This window comes from Pseudophryne corroboree, chromosome 3 (assembly GCF_028390025.1).
Source record: "Pseudophryne corroboree isolate aPseCor3 chromosome 3, aPseCor3.hap2, whole genome shotgun sequence".
NCBI lineage: Eukaryota > Metazoa > Chordata > Amphibia > Anura > Myobatrachidae > Pseudophryne > Pseudophryne corroboree.
Genome location: NC_086446.1, coordinates 241,576,798 through 241,600,215, shown reverse-complemented (window position 1 = coordinate 241,600,215; position 23,418 = coordinate 241,576,798). Strand labels below are relative to the sequence as shown.

The 23,418-nt window shown below is 45.2% G+C and overlaps 1 protein-coding gene across 2 annotated transcripts in view; it reads left to right on the top strand.

Moving 5' to 3' along the window:
• Positions 1-23,418, top strand: part of LOC135057652 (uncharacterized) — a 166,742-nt gene that overhangs the window by 8,994 nt on the left and 134,330 nt on the right. The window lies entirely within an intron of this gene.

Below are 23,418 nucleotides of genomic sequence, written 5' to 3'. Positions count from 1 at the left end.
CTGTGAGGGGATTCAAAGGATTAACTTTGCAAAAGGTCGTACCTTCACACGCATTACTAATAAACATAAAACAATAAATGTTAGGCACACAGAATAACATACAGTTTAGTATGCATGAACAATATGTATCTGTCACGATCCGGGTTACTGGACGCCATTATCTACCTTTCAGGTGTCTCCTGAGGCTGGCTCAGCGTTCCAGGGCCGGGTCTCAGTCATGCTGCTGACATCCCCACTAAACATTTCCTCTCTGCCATTCCACAGACGCTGTTACAAAGAACTCATGCAGTACAATGGCGTTCTAGCCCTCCGCTGCCTCCGCCGCCATTGCTGCATTGCCAGTGCTCTGTTAGGTTTGCTTGGCATCTCCGGTCCGCTGCGGCCTCCGCCGCCATCCTGGTTTTCAAATGCGCATACAAGTCTGCATGGAGGCTCTCGCCCGCAACGGCATCTGCCGCAAGCGCTGTGAATCAAGTGTACAAGTTGGCGTCCATTGTGCTCCGCGGCCTCCGCCGCCATTACTGTCATTTCTCATGTGGTGCAACAAGCTAAATTTCCCTCCAAGTGCTAGTATGGGCGCAGCCATGTTGTTTCCAGTCACATGATACTATCTGCACCAATCCACAGCACTGCTGGACGCTGCCTGATTGTCCATCCAATCCCTGCACTGCTGCAGGTATAAAGGTCCTGTTCCTGAACCAGGAAGTTGTCAGTGCTTTGGTTGTCAACCCATGGTTCCAGTCTCCATGCTTGTGGTGGTTTGCTTTTCCAGGTTTCCAGCTCCACTAGAGACCCGCACCAAGTTATCATCCAGCGGTGCAGCCTGACTCAACAGTGTCCTATATTGCTTCCTGAAATTGGCAGTGCTCAAACACCGGCTTCCTGTGGCTAATTTCCAGCTGTGTTCTGCTTTCAGCAATCATCGGTGCTCCGCCATCAATTCACCATCGAACTCTAGCAACCATCGGTGCTCCGCCATCGATAACCAGCCATCAGCGGTGTCCTGTCACCGTCTGTTCAATTCCAACGATCCCTAGCATCATCTGTGCATCCAGTCAACATTTCAACTACAGTGTATCTTCAAGCCCTGTCATTATATCATTCAGTCCGGTTCCATCCGGCTTCCTCAGCAACTAATTCATCACTCCAACAAAACAACCAGCTTCTAGGAAACCATCTGCTGGTCAGTTCCAGTATCCTTGCACCTTTCAGCAACTGGGCGCTATTCATGGACATTCCGTCTCCTGCGTCTATTGAGACGGGTACCTATTGATACCACACCCAGTACCATCTGCTTTCCAGTTGTACTCATTGGAACTGTGTATTGAACATCTTTTATTATATCTCAAGTTGCTATCTATGTACCATCTGAACAGTGCTTGAAATAAATTTTTCAAATTTTACTTCTGTTGTCGTGGTCACGCCTTCGGGCTGGGTTACTGCATGTCCAAAAGTCCCATACTGCCACCCAATTTTTACTACACCTCTGCCCCTGAAACTGAGGCTTCCTCTTGTCAGCTCCAGCCCATTCCGTTTCTTGGCTACATTGTGTCCGGTTCCGGTCTAGAGATGGATCCCATGAAACTGCAAGCTATTCAAGATTGGCCAATACCTACAACCCTTAAGGGTGTCCAGAGATTCTTAGGATTTGCCAATTACTACAGAAAATTCATTCGAGACTTTTCCACCATTGTGGAACCTGTCACTGCCCTTACCAAGAAGGGTGCTAACCCCTCCAAGTGGTCCGAAGAAGCACTCCAAGCTTTCCATTTGTTGAAACAAAGGTTCATCTGAGCTCCGGTGTTGAAACAGCCTGATACCAACTCGCCCTTCACCCTTGAGGTGGATGCCTCTTCTGTTGGAGTGGGCACAGTCCTGTCTCAAAGAGCTGATGACGGTCCTCTACATCCTTGTGGCTTCTTCTCCCGGAAGTTCTCTCCTGCTGAGCGCAATTACGCCATTGGTGATCAAGAACTTTTGGCTATTAAACTCGCTCTGGAAGAGTGGAGATATTTATTAGAGGGAGCTTCTCACACCATCACTATCCTGACAGGCCAAAAGATTCTCCTATATTTGAAAGGCACACAATGTCTCAACCCTCGCCAAGCCAGGTGGGCACTTTTTTTTTCTAGGTTCGACTTTAAACTCCAGTTCTGTCCAGGGTCACAGAATCGCAAGGCTGATGCCCTTTCCCACTCCTGGGAGCAAGAAAATGAGTCCGAGTCTACTGACAAGCATCCTATTATTAATCCAGTGGCATTCTCTGCAGTGAAGATGGACTCTATGCCCCCATCAGGGAAAAGTCTTGTAAAACCAGCTTTAAGGAAGAAGCTCATGCAATGGGCACACGCTTCTCGTTTTTCTGGAAATGCGGGCATCCAGAAAAACCTTGAATTCATCTCCAGATCTTACTGGTGGCTGACTGTGAAAAAAGACGTTATGGAGTTTATTGCTTCCTGCCCAAAATGTGCCAACACAAAGTATCCCGCCAGTCACCCACTGGGCAACTGGTTCCGCTATCTGTTCCTCGTCGTCCGTGGACCCATTTGTCAATGGACTTTATTACGGATCTTCCTCTGTGTAACAAGTTTAATACCATCTGGGTGGTAGTTGAACGGTTCACCAAGATGGCTCACTTCGTTCCCCTTACCGGTCTTCCGTCAGTTTCCAAGTTGGCTCAAGTCTTCATTCAGGAGATTTTCAGACTACATGGTCTCCCCGAGGAGATAATTTCGGATAGAGGAGTAAAGTTCGTAGCCAAGTTCTGGCGAAGTTTATGTGTGGCCCTCCAAGTCAAATTAAAATTCTCTACAGCTTATCACCCCCAGACCAATGGTCAAACGGAGAGAGTGAATCAGGACTTGGAGGCATTCCTCCGTATTTCTGTATACTCTTCCCAAAATGACTGGATTCCACTCTTTCCTTGGGCCGAGTTCTGCCATAACAATCAGTATCATTCCTCATCTTCTTCCACGCCATTCTTCACCAACTATGGATTTCACCCCAAAGTTCCGGAATTTCAACCGCTTCCAGCAACTTCAGTGCCTGCAGCTGATATAACTCTTTGTCAGTTTTCAAATAACTGGAAGACTGCCCGAGCGGCTTTACTCAAGGTATCTTTTAGATACAAGAAGTTTGCAGATAAGAAGCGTAGGGCAATTCCTGCCCTTAAAGTGGGTGATCGTGTCTGGCTTTCTACAAAGAATTTGAGACTGAGAGTTCCAAGCATGAAATTTGCTCCTTGATATATCGGTCCTTTCCAAATTGAACAAGTCATCAACCTTGTGGCCTACAAAATCCAGCTTCCTCCCTTCCTGAAAATACCCAGGACATTTCACGTCTCCCTTCTGAAACCGTTGATCCTGAATCGGTTCCATTCAGCGCCTCCTTCAGCTCCCAAAGTCCAGACTCAACGTGGCGTTGAGTATGAAGTCGCCAAGATTCTGGATTCACGTTTCCGTTACGGTCAACTTCAATATCTGATTGAAAGGGCTATGGCCCCGAGGAACGCTCCTGGACCAATGCCTCAGATGTTCATGCTCCTACATTGGTCCGGAATTTCCACTCCAGATTTCCTCAGAAGCCTAAGAAGTGTCCTGGGGCCACCCCTAAAGGGGGGGGGGGGGTGTTGTCACGATCCAGGTTACTGGACGCCATTATCTACCTTTCAGGTGTCTCCTGAGGCTGACTCAGCGTTCCAGGGCCGGGTCTCAGTCGTGCTGCTGACATCCCCACTTCACATTTCCTCTCTGACACTACACAGACACTGTTACAAAGAACTCATGTAGTACTATGGCGGTCTAGCCCTCCGCAGCCTCCGCCGCCATTGCTGCTCTGTTAGGTCTGCATGGCGTCTCCGGTCTGCTGTGGCCTCCGCAGCCATCCTGGTTTTCAAATGTGCATACAAGTCTGCATGGCGGCTCTCACCTGCTACGGCCTCTGCCGCAAGCGCTGTGAATCAAGTGTACAAGTTGGCGTCCATTGTGCTCCGCGGCCTCCACCGCCATTACTGTCATTTCTCACGTGGTGCAACAAGCTAGATTTCCCTCCAAATGCTAGTATGGGCGCAGCCATGTTGTTTCCAGTCACATGATACTATCTGCACCAATCCACAGCACTGCTGGACTCTGCCTGATTGTCCATACAATCCCTGCACTGCTGCAGGTATAAAGGTCCTGTTCCTGAACCAGGAAGTTGTCAGTGCTTTGGTTGTCAACCCATGGTTCCAGTCTCCATGCTTGTGGTGGTTTGCTTTTCCAGCTCCAGCTTCCAGCTCCACTAGAGACCCGCACCAAGTTATCATCCAGCGGTGCAGCCTGACTCCACAGTGTCCTATATTGCTTCCTGCAATTGGCAGTGTTCAAACACCGGCTTCCAGTGGCTAACTTCCAGCGGTGTTCTGCTTTCAGCAATCATCGGTGGTCCGCTATCGAATCACCATCGCACTCTAGCAACCATCTACGCTCCGCCATCGATTACCAGCCATCAGCGGTGTCCTGTCACCGTCTGTTCAATTCCAACGATCCCTAGCATCATCTGTGCATCCAGTCTACATATCAGCTACAGTGTATCTTCAAGCCCTGTCATTATATCATTCAGTCCGGTTCCATCCGGCTTCCTCAGCAACTAATTCATCACTCCAACAATACAACCAGCTTCTAGGAAACCATCTGCTGGTCAGTTCCAGTATCATTGCACCTTTCAGCAACTGGGCGCTATTCATGGACATTCCATCTCCTACGTCTATCTAGACGGGTACCTATTGATACCGCACCCAGTACCATCTGCTTACCAGTTGTACTCATTGGAACTGTATATTGAACATCTTTTATTATATCTCAAGTTGCTATCTATGTACCATCTGAACTGTGCTTGAAATAAACTTTTCAAATTTTACTTCTGTTGTCGTGGTCACGCCTTCGGGCTGGGTTACTGCATGTCCAAAAGTCCCATACTGCCGCCCAGGTTCCACTACTCCTCTGCCCCTGCAACTGAGGCTTCCTCTTGTCAGCTCCAGTCCTCAGTTGTGACAGTATCCAAAATTACAATTAAAATATTTATACAACTGGGGCCCCGTATATATAAATTTGTGAGTGCACTTCAAAGGTCTTTTTCCTTTAAACGTGATGAACTGTGAGCTTCATACAATATATGAGGAATTAAGGAATTATCAAATGCGGCCAAATCTGTCTATGTATACCGTTGTACAGACTGTCCCTTTCCTCAGGTAATTAACTAGAAACTAAGTAACAATCCTCCTTTAGTTGTGCAGCAGCATTACCATTGGATACTTTATGTATTGCTGATGAATCCCTGCAGTCTCCACTTTAGATAACTACTGGCACTAGCTCATTGAACGGGTGTACTACGTTCTACCGACGGTCGGGATCCTGACGCCCAGCATCCCGGAGTCGGGATTCCGTCCACTGGAATGCCGGCAGCTGTGAGAGTGCAAAAGAGCACCTTGCGGGCTCGCTGCGCTCGCCGTGCTGCAGGCATGGCGGCGCGCTGCACATGCCACTCTATTTATTCTCCCTCCAGGGTTGTCGTGGAGACCCCAAGAGGGAGAATAGCTGTCGGTATGCTGGCTGTTGGGATTCCGGCGCCGGTATGCTGATCGCTGGGATCCTGACAGCCGGCATATCAAATGCCTCCCCATTAAACGTTAGTCTGCTTGTTTTACAGCTCTGTTCCTTAATGTAGAGCTGCCACTGGCTTTTGTTTGCCCTCCTAGATACTAGTAGCCTTTGATAGTCCAACCACTTACTCCAGTTATACTTTTAGCACTGATCTCTGAGCTGCAGATGTCAGACAACAATCATGAACTGTATGGTCCTAAATGAACTGTCCTGTCCAGTTGCCAACTATTAGTTCAGGTTGTCACTGTGTAATGTCCCTAAGCAGCTGAAGTTTCTATGTGGTTCCTGTCTGCGACCTCTAAACCTTAGGCAATGCAAGAGTCTTCCTATGTGTGGGTTAGAGAAGGTCTCTGCCTCTATCAACTACTGCAGGTTGTTTACACAGAGCCGGCCCTAACCAATATGATGCCCTAGGCAAGATTTTGGCTGGTGCCCCCTAGCACCACAGCTGGTTCCGCCTCTGACCTTGCACCCCTTTCCCAGCACCATCACCCCTCACCCTTAGCAGTCCTAATTTTGGTATTTGTACCCCTATTTTTTTAAAAGGAACAGTTCACACATTTGGCGCACAGCTCAAAAAGGGGTGTGTTTTTGCTGGCAAGGGGCATGGCCACACAATAGTAACCCCAATTCCAATTACGTCACACAGTACTGCAACTTTATTCACATTTGATCATGCGATAGTGTCCATAATTCATATTACATCACACAGTAGTATCACTTTACCTTATAAACGTTACTCATCACAGTAGAGCCCCTTATTCACATTACATCACACTGAATTGCTCCTTATTCACATTACACCACACCCTATTGCTCTTTATTCACATTAGACGACACAGTAGTGCCCTTTCTATACGCAATGCCACATAGTAGAGCACCTTATACACATAATGCCACACATTAGTAATGCATTGATACACATAATTCCACACAGTAATGCCTCTTACACATATGAGATACATTATTAATGTCCTTATAAACATAATGCGCCTTACACATTATGACAACCTTTATTAATGCCCTTTTACACATAATGTCCCTTACACATATGCCGCACATTATTAATGCCTTTATACACATAACGACACACATAATGCCCCTACACATTTGCTGCACATTATAAGTGCCCCTATGCACATAATGACACACATACAGTAGTTCCCTGTTACACATATGCCGCACATTATTAATGCCCTTAAACACATGATACACATAGTGCCCCCTACACATTTGCTGCACATTATAAGTGCCCCTATACACAAAATGACACATACAGTAGTACCCTGTTACACATATGCCGCACATTATTAATGCCCTTATACACATAATGACACACACAGTGCCGTTTACACATATGTTGCACATTATTAATGCATTTTTACATGACACACATAATGCTCCTTACACATATTCCAAACACTACTGCACAGCCAACCCACTCACATGCACACAGCACTCACACTGCCACTAACACTGTGACCTCTGACCTCTGCTTGGATACAGATGTGTCCTCATAAATCTTGCCTCAATGCTAACGTCGTAATTTTTTTTATTTTATTTTTATGGAAATGCATCTTATTTGCATTGCTATGTGGCTAGGATGCACAAGCCGCTTCTGACAATTAAATTATATGCAGCATGCCTATATACTGTGTGAGACTGTGGCTGTATCTGCATATGAAATGCTACACACAGAATATAGGCATGCCACATATCATTTTAATCAGCAGAAGCTGCTGATGCCCCTAGGCATATCAAATGCCCTAGGCAATTGCCTAGTTTGCCTATGCCTATGGCCGGCTCTGTGTTTACACTCCCCTCAAGGGCTGGTTAGCCTGTAGAAAAGTGACTAGTGCAGGGCTGTGTTGAATGTGGTATTACCAACTTTTCTCCATAGATAGCTGGTCTGTTTAATAAAAAGGCTGCTGGATTGCTGCTAGATTATAAGGGGAGCGGCTACTGCATGGTGGACTGCTCCCTGCTTGCTCTAGGGCAGGCATGTCCAAACTGCGGCCCTCCAGCTGTTGTGAAACTACATATCCCAGCATGCCCTGACACAGTTTTGCTGTCATAGAATGCTAAAGCTGTGTCAGGGCATGCTGGGTTGTGTAGTTTCTCAACAGCTGGAGGGCCACAGTTTGGACATGCCTGCTCTAGGGATAGGAAAGCTCCACCTCTCTAGCTGAAGGAGCGATGTCACCACTCCCCAGGGCCGGCTTACAGTTCTCCTTCTTATCATCATCTCTTAGGGATTTTAAAGCTTTAAATTCTTCTTTTGACAGATTAGGAAACTTTTTTTTCTCCTTGTAAATTTGCGCAATAACCTTCAAATCTAGCGCTTTCATAAAGCTGGAAATGGAGACATGGGGGGAAATTTACTAAGCTCCCGATTTTGACCGAGATGGTGTTTTTTCTTCAAAGTGTCATCTCGGGAATTTACTAAACTCAAATCACGGCAGTGATGAGGGCATTCGTATTTTTTTGGAAGTCCAAGCAAAAAAATTCGATTGAATACACCATCGGTCAAACGCGGCTGTTTAGGTATGGAACACGGTCATTTACTAAACATTCGTATTTGAAATCTCTACCGTGAAAATGCATGTGCGTCCGTGAAAAAATACTAATCGTACAAAAAGCCTAAAAAAAAACAGACCTGCTTTTGAGAAGCGTGTTTACATGTGTTGCCAGTTCTACATTAGTCACACCTGATTTTTTGGTCCTTTAAAAGGGGCCCCAACACATTTTTCACCACTCTCAATCTGAAATGGCTGCTACTGTGTGTAGTACTGCTGTCTTGTTTGCTGGGGGATACCTGACACTGCTCCATGAGGCTACAATAAACCCAGGCCTGGAAAAACTACAGGGTAAGCAGGTTGTACATGTTCCGCGTAGGCTGGCCATGGCTTGTTTTTGTAGTGTGCGTTTAAACGATAACACATTTGCTGATGACCATGTTATACAGATGCTCCGACTAAATGTAAATAACATTTTCCGTCTGTATGACCTTGTCAAACTGAACATAGACCCTGAGACAGCACGCTCTCGCTCTGTCTCAGACCTGCTCAAACTCCTGGCTGTGTTGCACTTTATGGCTTATGGCAGCTTCCAGCCTGTGACTGGCAATGTAATTAGTATCTCACAGGCCACCTGTTAAAAATATTTAATTCAGGTGAGTTAAAACATACATACACGTCTATGTCTAAGTCGTGCTTCTGTAATGTAATAGAACACAGTATTGTATTGATTACAGGTCATGACACTCACCTTTAATTTTGGATTGTCCACTCAGGTTTTGGATGTCTTGGATGCCTACATACATGCCTCTCTCTGCTTCCCTACCCAGGAGTCGCAGTGGCATGCAGTCAGGGTAGCTTTATCTGATCTTGCGGCCATGGCCAATGTTCTGGGTGCCAGAGATTAGCCACACGTTGAGCTGAGGACACCTAGGGGCAGGCAATATATTTCTAACAATACACATCTGGTCCTAGACACTAATGTACAGGTTGTTTCTGTAGCTAATTAAACAAGACACATATTCCATGTGAGCAATTTATTTCCTACAACAAAGGTATTTTTGCCACAACAAATCAACATAATATTATAATAGACCAAAAATTAGCTGCAGGACACATTATTTTTTTCTTTGTTGTGTGCTGGGTGCCGAGGATTGTGATGGCTCGTTGCTCCTGGTTCTACTGGAGCGTCCAACTGGGGATTGAACTGGGGTCTGGTTTGGTGTAGTTGTCCCCGCGCTAGAACTGACTTGGTGTGATGCCAAAACATTAAGGCTTTGGCTGAGTATATTGAGGCTGGCAGTGAGTTGCGTATTAGCTGCAGTGTGGCTTGCTATTATTCGTGACATGTTTTCATTGATAAGTTGGTTGTGTTGGATGACCTGAATTAGGGATTGTTGTTGGCGCTGTTGCTCATCCATGATGCGAACGAGATTTGCTTGCATTTGGCAGTTGTCTGCCCTCATCTGTTCCATGGTATTGGCTATTCTTCCCACTTGAACGATAAGTCTGCCAGAGTTTCGAGCCAGTCTAGGCAGATGATGGGGCAGACTTGCCAGGTATTGGCTTTGTTGTGTAAGGCACGCATAGTTCAGTTCCTGTTGTTTGGCCCATCCGCTCCAAAACTCAGTCTCCATTTGTGTCTGGTCTTATGTTGTGCTCAATTGTGGCCTGTGGGATGTTTGGGGTGGTTGGGGTATGTCCTGCGGCGTGGTTGTCTGGGTATCATCTATGGGTTGCAGGTGAAGAGTGTATGTATCCTGCTGGTCACTTTCCTGCTGGGCATCCTCGGCCATGATGGCTGGTTCTGTATGGGGTTGAAGACAGCCAGTATTTAGTAACTTTTTAGCATTGGTCTTACTCTAGCTTTACGTCAACATGCATTTCTTCTTAATATTCATGTTTTAATTGATCAATAGTTTGAGGCATAAACTTGACTATGTTGTTCATCTGTTTGTATAAATATGATGCTTCTATCCTTCACTACTCAGTGGATGTTTTTTTTAAAAATTGTTGGACTCTGAGCCACAATTAATGTGCAACCACGAAGAACTCGAACAAATACAAATAATACATTTACATATTGGGAATGTACCTTCCTTTGGAACAACACACACACACAATACAATAAATGTGTTTACCAATACACTCATACATTGTTCAAGGCAGTCAGTGGTCTGGCAAAAACTTAAACAAATATAGTGTCCTAAAATGTACACATTAACAATGGTAGAAAAAGTATTATGGTGCACTATGTTTAGAAGTGGTGTTGTTGGCCATGCAAAACAATTGGATGAGACTTAACATTTATGTTGTTTTTTTACACCAAAAATTCTGTGTCAACAATGTGTTGATATGGCCAACATCACATCTGACAATTATCCATCTAAAAATACCTTCACACCATCTGATTGTTGTTGATGATTATTGCAAGGATGACTGGTCATTAGTTAAATTATATTTTATATGTACTAACAGTGGGGCAGATGTCTAAACATGGAGAAGGCATAAGGAAGTGAAAAAGCAGTGATATGTGCAAGGTGATAAAGGCACAAGGCAAACAGATCCAACATGTACATTAATAGTTGTGTTTATTTTGTACTGCTGCCTTTATCACCTTGAACATATCAGTTTTTTTTCAAAACCTTATGCCTTCTCCAGGTTAATAAATCAACAACACTGTTTGTTTACTTATTTACACGTAATTGTTATGTTTACTCACCAGACAACTGAGGGGATTGTGGATCCTCACTTTGGGGGCTGGCCAATAGAACTAGTGGTGGCACGGCCGACACTGCAGAGATGCGGCGTTGGGGTGGTGATGCTGGTGCTGGAGCCTCAAGACGGCGTCTCTTGGGTGGCCTCGTTGCCACACTAACCGAGCCCTGTAGGTGGATTTGCCGAAGAAGAACCTGTGTGATAAGATAATCATTAACATTTTGTGTTTCAATGTGTTTGCAGAATATGTGTATTCAGTTAAATCTTACCGGCATTGCCACCATCTGCATCTCTTGGCAGTGTTGGCTGTGGCCTGGGTGTGCTGCTTCTCTGGCGTACTGTAGAAATAAGAAGAATGTCCTTATGAACATACTATTTTGGTGATATTTTTAACCAAATTCCTTATTGTGATGTTAACATATGTGGTACCTAATGAGAATTAAACTAAACGATGCTTATGCCTGACGTCATTGGGTTGGTATTCTTTAATTTTGCATAAATTATGTCAAAAATACAATACACAAAGGCGCATAATGCAAACAATTATACTACTTAAAAACAAAACGTTGTAGCTTGACACAACCACAATATTGCACGCTAAGGTATCAATTTTGCACAATAATAATAAAAAAACACTGTCAAAAATATCTTGGAAAAATTTGAAACATCACAACCAAATATGCATTCAAAAACACATCAAGCACACAAAGGGCAACCCATAACAACACACAATAATCATAAATGTTATGAAATGTATTTCCCAAAAAACTTTGTTTCCAAAAATAAACATTAAAAGCATGAAAACACACCTACAAACATTTACTTTTGACTTACAACACCTGAAAAACTCCAAGGCAACTAGTGATGAGCGGGTTCGGTTTCTCGGAAACCGAACCCCCTCGAACTTTACCCTTTTTACACGGGTCCGAGCCATACTCGGATTCTCCCGTATGGCTCGGTTAACCCGAGCGCGCCCGAACGTCATCATCCCGCTGTCGGATTCTCGCGAGATTCGGATTCTATATAAGCAGCCGCGCGTCGCCGCCATTTTCACTCGTGCATTGGAAATGTTAGGGAGAGGACGTGGCTGGCGTCCTCTCCGTTTATTCATTGTTGAGGTGATGCAAATATTTGTGCTTGCTTATATCATTGTGGGGACTGGGGAGCAGCTATATATTAATATAGGAGGAGTACAGTGCAGAGTTTTGCTGACAGTGACCACCAGTATACGTTGTCTGCCTGAAAAACACTCCATATCTGTGCTCAGTGTGTTGCTTTATTGTGGGGACTCGGGAGTCGGGACCACCAGTATAATATTATATAGGAGGAGTACAGTGCAGAGTTTTGCTGACACAGTGACCACCAGTATATATAGCAGTACGGTACGGAAGGCCACTGCTGTACCTACCTCTGTGTCGTCATTAAGTATACTATCCATCTACATTCTAATTCTATACCTGTGGTGCATTTTAGTTTTGCAGTTTGCTGACACAGTGACCACCAGTATATATAGCAGTACGGTACGGAAGGCCACTGCTGTACCTACCTCTGTGTCGTCATTAAGTATACTATCCATCTACATTCTATACCTGTGGTGCATTTCAGTTGTGCAGTTTGCTGACACAGTGACCACCAGTATATATAGCAGTACGGTACGGAAGGCCACTGCTGTACCTACCTCTGTGTCGTCATAAAGTATACTATCCATCTACATTCTATACCTGTGGTGCATTTTAGTTTTGCAGTTTGCTGACACAGTGACCACCAGTATATATAGCAGTACGGTACGGAAGGCCACTGCTGTACCTACCTCTGTGTCATCATTAAGTATACTATCCATCTACATTCTATACCTGTGGTGCATTTTAGTTTTGCAGTTTGCTGACACAGTGACCACCAGTATATATAGCAGTACGGTACGGAAGGCCACTGCTGTACCTACCTCTGTGTCGTCATTAAGTATACTATCCATCTACATTCTATACCTGTGGTGAATTTTAGTTTTGCAGTTTGCTGACACAGTGACCACCAGTATATATAGCAGTACGGTACGGAAGGCCACTGCTATACCTACCTCTGTGTCGTCATTAAGTGTACTATCCATCTACATTCTATACCTGTGGTGCATTTTAGTTTTGCAGTTTGCTGACACAGTGACCACCAGTATATATAGCAGTACGGTACGGAAGGCCACTGCTGTACCTACCTCTGTGTCATCATTAAGTATACTATCCATCTACATTCTATACCTGTGGTGCATTTTAGTTTTGCAGTTTGCTGACACAGTGACCACCAGTATATATAGCAGTACGGTACGGAAGGCCACTGCTGTACCTACCTCTGTGTCGTCAAGTATACTATACATCTACATTCTATACCTGTGGTGCATTTCAGTTGTGCAGTTTGCTGACACAGTGACCACCAGTATATATAGCAGTACGGTACGGAAGGCCACTGCTGTACCTACCTCTGTGTCGTCAAGTATACTATCCATCTACATTCTATACCTGTGGTATACCTCATTTTTCTTTGCATCATGTGCTGTTTGGGGACAATTTTTTTGAAGTGCCATCCTGCCTGACACTGCAGTGCCACTCCTAGATGGGCCAGGTGTTTGTGTCGGCCACTTGTGTCGCTTATCTTAGTCACACAGCGACCTTGGTGCGCCTCCTTTTTTCTTTGCATCATGTGCTGTTTGGGGACTATTTTTTTGAAGTGCCATCCTGCCTGACACTGCAGTGCCACTCCTAGATGGGCCAGGTGTTTGTGTCGGCCACTTGTGTCGCTTAGCTTAGCCATCCAGCGACCTCGGTGCAAATTTTAGGACTAAAAATAATATTGTGAGGTGGGAGGTGTTCAGAATAGACTGGAAATGAGTGGAAATTATGGTTATTGAGGTTAATAATACTATGGGATCAAAATGACCCCCAAATTCTATGATTTAAGCTGTTTTTTAGGGTTTTTTGAAAAAAACACCCGAATCCAAAACACACCCGAATCCGACAAAAAAATTTCGGTGAGGTTTTGGCAAAACGCGTCCGAATCCAAAACACGGCCGAGGAACCGAATCCAAAACCAAAACACAAAACCCGAAAAATGTCCGGTGCACATCACTAAAGGCAACCAGTAACATTTTTTTATTTAAAAAAAAAAGAAAGAAAAAAAAAAGAACAACATCACCAACACATTAGAAGAATGAACAAACTGACAACCACAATTAGCTAGAAGACATTTCAGACAACTAAGGACAAAGCACACATGCTTAAATTGTTTATAAGTAAACATAAATAACTCAGCATCCTGCCTTGGCCGATCCGAATCCCGGACATGAGTGGCACCAACCACTTCTTGCGGAATGAGTGCACAGGCTCCTCCCAATCTCGGTAAGATGCACGGAAGGGGTGTCCACCCCCGGTTTGGCGGGCCGATTTAGCCTCCTTGGCCATCTTCGCCTTTACACGGCGCTTTATGTCGTAAAAACGCTTACGGCACGTGTCCTCGGTCCGCCTCACCACACCTTCACTATTCACAGCCGCATTGACCTTCCCCCACAGAACACTCTTCCTGTGTGACGACACCTTTGCAGCATCATGGCCAAACAACTGCCGATAATGCCTCATCAGCTCCCGCACCAAAGCCATATTTTCAGCATAGCTAAATTTGACATTGCGGCCAGTCTTTGTAGTGGTGCGTGGCTGCGGAGCCACAACACCATCACTATCACTGGAGGCCGCAGCAGCAGCCACCCCCTCCTCCTCACTAACCTCCTCCACCTCACTAACCTCCTCCCTCTCACTCACCTCCTTCACCTCACTCACCTCCTCCCTCTCACTCACCTCCTCCACCTCACTCACCTCTGACTGGGACATAATCAGGACAAACAACAAATAACACTGAGAAAAAAAACAGTAAACACACTCCTCCACTACCACTACACACCACACACCAAACACACACACACACACACACACACACACACACACACACACACACACACACACACACACACACACTCTCAAACAATGACAATAGACGTTAACTAAAAAACAATGACAAAAAAGTAAACAAACTTTTAAATAACTACACAACAAGTATGACAAGACTACTTACACACACAGTACAGCACTCAACAATCGCAAATCAACTCCTCAAATCCTCCACAAACTCCAAACAACTCTCCAACTCCTAACACACCTTCCTCTCACCTCTCCACTAGCTAAACCCACGAGGTGCTGACGGTTTTGGGCGTTTTTATAGTAATGTGCACAGACACTCCTCCATCACGAATCAAACCAATCACGGACGAGTGACAAAAACGAAACTTAGGAAAAAAACGCGTCCGTGAACGGACAAACACTGCCGTAACCAAAATGTGATGCAGTCGTAAAAAAACCTCATAACACGGCCGCAAAACAACTAAATCGGCCGCATTCTACCTTACAAAACTACGAATGACATCGACATCGGAAAACACGGAAAAAAAATAATCCGACAGCTTAGTAAATTAGTCGTAATCAATTCAAAAAGTTGCACAATTACACAATCGATGTCATTCGTGATGAATTTTCCTCAAAATCGGTACAAGTACGAATTTTAGTAAATATACTAGAGATGAGCGGGTTCGGTTTCTCTGAATCCGAACCCGCCAGAACTTCATGTTTTTTTTCACGGGTCCGAGCGACTCGGATCTTCCCGCCTTGCTCGGTTAACCCGAGCGCGCCCGAACGTCATCATGACGCTGTCGGATTCTCGCGAGGCTCGGATTCTATCGCGAGACTCGGATTCTATATAAGGAGCCGCGCGTCGCCGCCATTTTCACACGTGCATTGAGATTGATAGGGAGAGGACGTGGCTGGCGTCCTCTCCGTTTAGAATAGATTAGAGAGACACTTGATTTACTAATTTTGGGGAGCATTAGGAGTACTCAGTACAGTGCAGAGTTTTGCTGATAGTGACCACCAGTTTTATTTATAATCCGTTCTCTGCCTGAAAAAAGCGATACACAGCACACAGTGACTCAGTCACATACCATATCTGTGTGCACTGCTCAGGCTCAGGCCAGTGTGCTGCATCATCTATTATCTATATATAATATTATATATATCTGTCTGACTGCTCAGCTCACACAGCTTATAATTGTGGGGGAGACTGGGGAGCACTACTGCAGTGCCAGTTATAGGTTATAGCAGGAGCCAGGAGTACATAATATATTATATAGTGAGTGACCACCAGACACACAGTGCAGTTTATTTAATATATCCGTTCTCTGCCTGAAAAAAGCGATACACACAGTGACTCAGTCAGTCACATACCATATCTGTGTGCACTGCTCAGGCTCAGGCCAGTGTGCTGCATCATCTATATATATTATATATCTGTCTGACTGCTCAGCTCACACAGCTTATAATTGTGGGGGAGACTGGGGAGCACTACTGCAGTGCCAGTTATAGGTTATAGCAGGAGCCAGGAGTACATAATATTATATTAAAATTAAACAGTGCACACTTTTGCTGCAGGAGTGCCACTGCCAGTGTGACTAGTGACCAGTGACCTGACCACCAGTATATATAATATTAGTAGTATACTATCTCTTTATCAACCAGTCTATATTAGCAGCAGACACAGTACAGTGCGGTAGTTCACGGCTGTGGCTACCTCTGTGTCGGCACTCGGCAGCCCGTCCATAATTGTATATACCACCTAACCGTGGTTTTTTTTTCTTTCTTTATACATACATACTAGTTACGAGTATACTATCTCTTTATCAACCAGTCTATATTAGCAGCAGACACAGTACAGTGCGGTAGTTCACGGCTGTGGCTACCTCTGTGTCGGCACTCGGCAGCCCGTCCATAATTGTATATACCACCTAACCGTGGTTTTTTTTTCTTTCTTTATACATACATACTAGTTACGAGTATACTATCTCTTTATCAACCAGTCTATATATTAGCAGCAGACACAGTACAGTGCGGTAGTTCACGGCTGTGGCTACCTCTGTGTCGGCACTCGGCAGCCCGTCCATAATTGTATATACCACCTAACCGTGGTTTTTTTTTCTTTCTTTATACATACATACTAGTTACGAGTATACTATCTCTTTATCAACCAGTCTATATATTAGCAGCAGACACAGTACAGTGCGGTAGTTCACGGCTGTGGCTACCTCTGTGTCGGCACTCGGCAGCCCGTCCATAATTGTATATACCACCTAACCGTGGTTTTTTTTTCTTTCTTTATACATACATACTAGTTACGAGTATACTATCTCTTTATCAACCAGTCTATATATTAGCAGCAGACACAGTACAGTGCGGTAGTTCACGGCTGTGGCTACCTCTGTGTCGGCACTCGGCAGCCCGTCCATAATTGTATATACCACCTAACCGTGGTTTTTTTTTCTTTCTTTATACATACATACTAGTTACGAGTATACTATCTCTTTATCAACCAGTCTATATATTAGCAGCAGACACAGTACAGTGCGGTAGTTCACGGCTGTGGCTACCTCTGTGTCGGCACTCGGCAGCCCGTCCATAATTGTATATACCACCTAACCGTGGTTTTTGTTTCTTTCTTTATACATACATACTAGTTACGAGTATACTATCTCTTTATCAACCAGTCTATATATTAGCAGCAGACACAGTACAGTGCGGTAGTTCACGGCTGTGGCTACCTCTGTGTCGGCACTCGGCAGCCCGTCCATAATTGTATATACCACCTAACCGTGTTTTTTTTTCTTTCTTTATACATACATACTAGTTACGAGTATACTATCTCTTTATCAACCAGTCTATATATTAGCAGCAGACACAGTACAGTGCGGTAGTTCACGGCTGTGGCTACCTCTGTGTCGGCACTCGGCAGCCCGTCCATAATTGTATATACCACCTAACCGTGGTTTTTTTTTCTTTCTTTATACATACATACTAGTTACGAGTATACTATCTCTTTATCAACCAGTCTATATATTAGCAGCAGACACAGTACAGTGCGGTAGTTCACGGCTGTGGCTACCTCTGTGTCGGCACTCGGCAGCCCGTCCATAATTGTATATACCACCTAACCGTGGTTTTTTTTTCTTTCTTTATACATACATACTAGTTACGAGTATACTATCTCTTTATCAACCAGTCTATATATTAGCAGCAGACACAGTACAGTGCGGTAGTTCACGGCTGTGGCTACCTCTGTGTCGGCACTCGGCAGCCCGTCCATAATTGTATACTAGTATCCAATCCATCCATCTCCATTGTTTACCTGAGGTGCCTTTTAGTTGTGCCTATTAAAATATGGAGAACAAAAATGTTGAGGTTCCAAAATTAGGGAAAGATCAAGATCCACTTCCACCTCGTGCTGAAGCTGCTGCCACTAGTCATGGCCGAGACGATGAAATGCCAGCAACGTCGTCTGCCAAGGCCGATGCCCAATGTCATAGTACAGAGCATGTCAAATCCAAAACACCAAATATCAGTAAAAAAAGGACTCCAAAACCTAAAATAAAATTGTCGGAGGAGAAGCGTAAACTTGCCAATATGCCATTTACCACACGGAGTGGCAAGGAACGGCGGAGGCCCTGGCCTATGTTCATGGCTAGTGGTTCAGCTTCACATGAGGATGGAAGCACTCAGCCTCTCGCTAGAAAAATGAAAAGACTCAAGCTGGCAAAAGCAGCACAGCAAAGAACTGTGCATTCTTCGAAATCCCAAATCCACAAGGAGAGTCCAATTGTGTCGGTTGCGATGCCTGACCTTCCCAACACTGGACGTGAAGAGCATGCGCCTTCCACCATTTGCACGCCCCCTGCAAGTGCTGGAAGGAGCACCCGCAGTCCAGTTCCTGATAGTCAGATTGAAGATGTCAGTGTTGAAGTACACCAGGATGAGGAGGATATGGGTCTTGCTGGCGCTGGGGAGGAAATTGACCAGGAGGATTCTGATGGTGAGGTGGTTTGTTTAAGTCAGGCACCCGGGGAGACACCTGTTGTCCGTGGGAGGAATATGGCCGTTGACATGCCAGGTGAAAATACCAAAAAAATCAGCTCTTCGGTGTGGAGGTATTTCACCAGAAATGCGGACAACAGGTGTCAAGCCGTGTGTTCCCTTTGTCAAGCTGTAATAAGTAGGGGTAAGGACGTTAACCACCTCGGAACATCCTCCCTTATACGTCACCTGCAGCGTATTCATAATAAGTCAGTGACAAGTTCAAAAACTTTGGGTGACAGCGGAAGCAGTCCACTGACCAGTAAATCCCTTCCTCTTGTAACCAAGCTCACGCAAACCACCCCACCAACTCCCTCAGTGTCAGTTTCCTCCTTCCCCAGGAATGCCAATAGTCCTGCAGGCCATGTCACTGGCAATTCTGACGAGTCCTCTCCTGCCTGGGATTCCTCCGATGCATCCTTGCGTGTAACGCCTACTGCTGCTGGCGCTGCTGTTGTTGCCGCTGGGAGTCGATGGTCATCCCAGAGGGGAAGTCGTAAGCCCACTTGTACTACTTCCAGTAAGCAATTGACTGTTCAACAGTCCTTTGCGAGGAAGATGAAATATCACAGCAGTCATCCTACTGCAAAGCGGATAACTGAGGCCTTGGCATCCTGGGTGGTGAGAAACGTGGTTCCGGTATCCATCATTACTGCAGAGCCAACTAGAGACTTGTTGGAGGTACTGTGTCCCCGGTACCAAATACCATCTAGGTTCCATTTCTCTAGGCAGGCGATACCGAAAATGTACACAGACCTCAGAAAAAGAGTCACCAGTGTCCTAAAAAATGCAGCTGTACCCAATGTCCACTTAACCACGGACATGTGGACAAGTGGAGCAGGGCAGGGTCAGGACTATATGACTGTGACAGCCCACTGGGTAGATGTATGGACTCCCGCCGCAAGAACAGCAGCGGCGGCACCAGTAGCAGCATCTCGCAAACGCCAACTCTTTCCTAGGCAGGCTACGCTTTGTATCACCGCTTTCCAGAATACGCACACAGCTGAAAACCTCTTACGGCAACTGAGGAAGATCATCGCGGAATGGCTTACCCCAATTGGACTCTCCTGTGGATTTGTGGCATCGGACAACGCCAGCAATATTGTGTGTGCATTAAATATGGGCAAATTCCAGCACGTCCCATGTTTTGCACATACCTTGAATTTGGTGGTGCAGAATTTTTTAAAAAACGACAGGGGCGTGCAAGAGATGCTGTCGGTGGCCAGAAGAATTGCGGGACACTTTCGGCGTACAGGCACCACGTACAGAAAACTGGAGCACCACCAAAAACTACTGAACCTGCCCTGCCATCATCTGAAGCAAGAAGTGGTAACGAGGTGGAATTCAACCCTCTATATGCTTCAGAGGTTGGAGGAGCAGCAAAAGGCCATTCAAGCCTATACAATTGAGCACGATATAGTAGGTGGAATGCACCTGTCTCAAGTGCAGTGGAGAATGATTTCAACGTTGTGCAAGGTTCTGATGCCCTTTGAACTTGCCACACGTGAAGTCAGTTCAGACACTGCCAGCCTGAGTCAGGTCATTCCCCTCATCAGGCTTTTGCAGAAGAAGCTGGAGGCATTGAAGAAGGAGCTAAAAGGGAGCGATTCCGCTAGGCATGTGGGACTTGTGGATGCAGCCCTTAATTCGCTTAACAAGGATTCACGGGTGGTCAATCTGTTGAAATCAGAGCACTACATTTTGGCCACCGTGCTCGATCCTAGATTTAAAGCCTACCTTGGATCTCTCTTTCCGGCAGACACAGGTCTGCTGGGGTTGAAAGACCTGCTGGTGACAAAATTGTCAAGTCAAGCGGAACGCGACCTGTCAACATCTCCTCCTTCACATTCTCCCGCAACTGGGGGTGCGAGGAAAAGGCTCAGAATTCCGAGCCCACCCGCTGGCGGTGATGCAGGGCAGTCTGGAGCGACTGCTGATGCTGACATCTGGTCCGGACTGAAGGACCTGACAACGATTACGGACATGTCGTCTACTGTCACTGCATATGATTCTCTCAACATTGATAGAATGGTGGAGGATTATATGAGTGACCGCATCCAAGTAGGCACGTCACACAGTCCGTACTTATACTGGCAGGAAAAAGAGGCAATTTGGAGGCCCTTGCACAAACTGGCTTTATTCTACCTAAGTTGCCCTCCCACAAGTGTGTACTCCGAAAGAGTGTTTAGTGCCGCCGCTCACCTTGTCAGCAATCGGCGTACGAGGTTACATCCAGAAAATGTGGAGAAGATGATGTTCATTAAAATGAATTATAATCAATTCCTCCGCGGAGACATTGACCAGCAGCAATTGCCTCCACAAAGTACACAGGGAGCTGAGATGGTGGATTCCAGTGGGGACGAATTGATAATCTGTGAGGAGGGGGATGTACACGGTGATATATCGGAGGGTGAAGATGAGGTGGACATCTTGCCTCTGTAGAGCCAGTTTGTGCAAGGAGAGATTAATTGCTTCTTTTTTGGGGGGGGTCCAAACCAACCCGTCATATCAGTCACAGTCGTGTGGCAGACCCTGTCACTGAAATGATGGGTTGGTTAAAGTGTGCATGTCCTGTTTTGTTTATACAACATAAGGGTGGGTGGGAGGGCCCAAGGACAATTCCATCTTGCACCTCTTTTTTCTTTTCTTTTTCTTTGCATCATGTGCTGATTGGGGAGGGTTTTTTGGAAGGGACATCCTGCGTGACACTGCAGTGCCACTCCTAGATGGGCCCGGTGTTTGTGTCGGCCACTAGGGTCGCTAATCTTACTCACACAGCTACCTCATTGCGCCTCTTTTTTTCTTTGCGTCATGTGCTGTTTGGGGAGGGTTTTTTGGAAGGGACATCCTGCGTGACACTGCAGTGCCACTCCTAGATGGGCCCGGTGTTTGTGTCGGCCACTAGGGTCGCTTTTCTTACTCACACAGCGACCTCGGTGCAAATTTTAGGACTAAAAATAATATTGTGAGGTGTGAGGTATTCAGAATAGACTGAAAATGAGTGTAAATTATGGTTTTTGAGGTTAATAATACTTTGGGATCAAAATGACCCCCAAATTCTATGATTTAAGCTGTTTTTTAGTGTTTTTTGAAAAAAACACCCGAATCCAAAACGCACCCGAATCCGACAAAAAAAATTCGGTGAGGTTTTGCCAAAACGCGTTCGAACCCAAAACACGGCCGCGGAACCGAACCCAAAACCAAAACACAAAACCCGAAAAATTTCAGGCGCTCATCTCTAAAATATACCCCATTGTGTGATAATGGATCAAAATTGTACCTTTTTTTTTAAAAACATTTGTCCCTCTTGATCTTCCATAGGTGAACTTTTCATTTTATCCTTAAAATAATCTCATTTCAATTGCCTGTGTAAATGTGCTTGATCAATTTTCTACTCAAATCCTTCAAATTGGTTTGTTGGCACATATAACAAAACTCCGTTAAGTACCTTTGTTTCAGCAGGTGATAGTACTTTCTGCGACAGATTAAATACTAAGTTCTCCTGGGTCGTCCACTGCTTTTTTTCTTATTTGCACTGTCCACCCCTTCTGACTGGTCTGCGTTTTTTCCTACTGTTGACTTCTGTAGTGCTTGTTGCCCCCATCGACTCATTAGTTGAGGAATTTGATTCACTCGTGGTATCATCATCACGATTATGTTTACGAAATGGTTTCCTTGTTCTATAAGGCCTATTACACTGTGCCTTTGTTCCTGTGAGCTACGGGTAAACATATAATTCAAGGTAATCTTTATTTACCCTTTCAAACTTGTTTTTATTAAAGGAAACCAGATCTTTTTTGAACGTAGTTAATTGTTGTTCTAGTTTCCCCAGCCAGTCGGTGGATTCATCCTTACGAAGATCTTCTTTATGTGCAAGTTCAAATTGTGCAATCTTTTCTCTAATTATTGTCAATTCACGTGCTGACTCTTCATTAGATCGAACGAGCAGATATTTAAAACTGCCACCCATCTTCTGCAAAATTCGTTATTGAAGCGGCCTATCGTGGGCATGTTTTTCACTCTAAACCCTCTTGGGATTTTCCTTTCACGATAGTACTCGGAGAGTGTGACTCCATGCATCGATTTCTTTTTTCTTAAATTTACAGTAAACAAATTATCATAGATTTCATCTGGTGTAGATGCTCCCACCGCCTCTGTCAATCTTTCTGTAAATAGGACCAGTGTCGGACTGGGACATGTAGGGCCCACCAGGGGAATGCAGTGGTAGGGGCCCATGTTTATTGGTGTGGCCAGTCTGCTGAGGGTGTGTGGCCTGCCACCTCATTGGTTTGACTAACCATTAGAGAGTGCAACGTCTGGGCCCCTTCATAAATATATACAGTAAATTCAGCTGCTACATGCATGATAATGTACCAGATTAATAACAGATTGATAACAGCAATGCACTGTAGAAAATACACCATAGTCCAGTATAAGGTAACATATGTATAATGTATAATTCAAGTGCACAGTCTGGAACCTGATCCTTAAAGCAGGAGGAGGGCCCCCAGGCAGTGGGGCCCACCGGTGGTTTCCCCTGTACCCCTGTGGGCCAGTCCA